The following is a 2,402-nucleotide window of genomic DNA, read 5'->3' as shown; positions in this document are numbered from 1 at the left end:
TATTTGTCCATTCATGCTTCTGTGCCAAATGCTGCAAGGCAAAAGCCGTTGTTCTTTGTGGCGTTCGGTTAATTGTTTATATTGAGCCGATTTATATCGATTGTGTCTCTGTTCTCGCCATCTACGCCGCACGGTTTGCGCTATCGCATATTAGGAGCCTGGGCGCGTAACATTATAGAAAACGAGAGGAACAACCTACTCAGAAAATATGCAATCCTCAATTTCCACGTAGACGCGAGGCATTGGCGCAACATGTTCTCATCGTATGGGAAGATTTCCGCGCAAGGCACGAGTTATTCCAAAATTTAGTTGCATCTATGCCCCAAAGATTAAATGTAGAAATAGAGAATCATATGGAAGTGTCACACGGTATTATTACTATGTGACCTTCCATGGATGCCCTGGTAAAAAAATATCAGAATTTTTCACATTATTAATCAGAATTTCTATAAAAATTTTCAGATTTTTTATACGAATTAAACATCTCAGACGAAATAAGAATAAAGTATTTTTCGCTAATATATTCTTGCAGAAATCTGAATAAATATGAGAAAATCTGTGCAATTTGTCAGAAATTTTCATATATACGGATATTGAAATATTCTAAAAATCTTCAATTATTTCTGAAAGTATCTGAGAAATATCATATACTTCTTCAGAATTTTTCACAAGTCCCAATTCTTGTAAAATTTCTGAGAAAGTATGAGAAGTTTTTTCACCAAGATGATGTATGAATAAATGAATAATATGTTTGAAATTGAATGATTGTAACGTGAACAACTCTCGTAAATGAATGAACGAATAAAGGAATGAAAATCTTGAATAGACATGGCACAAGGCAAAAGTCATTCGAAATATCTTTGGGCCTGCCGATTCCGTGACCTTCTCGCCTAGCTGCCCATCAAGTTCTGTGGCACTTTTGACAATAACAACGCCCTTGGTACCGGTCTTCAAGCTGCTCACAAACTCCTCTCCAGCACCCGAGGACGTATCGCCGTTTCCAAACATGCCTGCCTAATGTCGGTTCAGGGGCCCTGCAGCCGAAAGAAGATCCCAGTACTAGAGTGAACAAAAACGTGCACATCTTAATCCCACAACGAATTTCTACAAGAGATTTGCTCTGGATTGCAGCGGACAACAGATTGCGATTGATCTGTTCTTACTGAACAGTCAATAGTAATCAGCGATCTGGCAATTTAATGTAAGTAAATCTATCTTCTCAACTTAATATAATTATAATAAAATGATGATTTTATACTAAAACTGAATTTGTAAGTAATTAATTTTTATAATTGTAATTTTTTAGAAAGATTACTTCATTGTTATTTGACGAAAAGGATTGGCTTTGAAGTGGTGATGTGGCTTCGCGGTCTCAGTATCCACGTCTTCCACGGTAGCTTCTTCGATCGATTGATGTCCTCTGCTTGCCGAACATTAATTCAGACACCGGTTAATTTTACTGTTATATTAATTATGTATTAATATTATGTATTAAAATTAATATGTTATTAATTAATTTTAATGTTATTAATTACGTAATTAATTATGTAATTAAAATTAATATAACATATATGAATATAATTATAAGTAATTATATTAATAGGTTATATTACATTAATTTTTAATGTTACACATGTCTTGAAAATAAAAATTAATTTATAAAATAAAATTGTGTATTTAGCTTATTCTTTTATACTAACCCCGATACTACAGTATCCAGTTGATATCTTAAGATTTTCCGCGGCGCACAAGATACATTTCGTGAACCTCCACCTTGTATAGTTCACTTTGACAGCTATCATACCGTTCATTACGTGTATACAGAGATGGTGGATCGCGATCTCAAAATTTCTGCGCGTTCCAAAAATCATCAAAAAAAAAGTGTTGCAACCTTTCCGTGAACGACTGTACTCCCAACCGAAAAAATAATCGTAGAACTAAGAGAAGCGACCTCACATATAGATAGAAGATTAAACTTCCCATTTAAAATACAAGCCGAAAACTGGAACTCTATCCAAAAATACCTAGATGTAAACGCGTATTATGATAATTCGAACATATACACTATCCTAGCGTTCCCATTAATAGCGTATCCAATGTATGAAATAATAAAGATCACACCTGTACCAGTACACAATAGCCACAACGTTTTCACCTTCCTAGAACCCTCTCACACCCTATTAGGGATAAATCGAGAAAATCACAACTATGTAATATTAAAAGGAAAACGATTTAAATAAATGTACACAAGAAAATACTAAGTTCACCTGCGCTCAGAACCTCCCTGTCTATTTTATAACGGCGAATGCACCGACCGAAATACAGCTCTTTGTAAAAACGTCTACACATATAGAAAATCGTAAGCAACGTCACATTATATCAAATGTAACATTCTGGATTGC

General features: G+C 34.6%; 1 long non-coding RNA gene across 1 annotated transcript; it reads right to left on the bottom strand.

Annotated features, from left to right (window-relative positions):
• Positions 1–221: 221 nt before the first annotated feature.
• Positions 222–1,910, bottom strand: LOC139817753 (uncharacterized). Its single transcript, XR_011733306.1, has 3 exons — positions 1,701–1,910; positions 1,316–1,420; positions 222–1,059 (listed from the first exon to the last, which is right to left on the bottom strand). It is a non-coding gene; the product is annotated as an uncharacterized lncRNA (long non-coding RNA).
• Between the last annotated feature and the right edge of the window lie 492 nt (positions 1,911–2,402).

This window comes from Temnothorax longispinosus, chromosome 8, assembly GCF_030848805.1.
Source record: "Temnothorax longispinosus isolate EJ_2023e chromosome 8, Tlon_JGU_v1, whole genome shotgun sequence".
In the NCBI taxonomy this organism is placed as follows: domain Eukaryota; kingdom Metazoa; phylum Arthropoda; class Insecta; order Hymenoptera; family Formicidae; genus Temnothorax; species Temnothorax longispinosus.
This window is presented reverse-complemented; position numbering and strand designations above follow the sequence as displayed.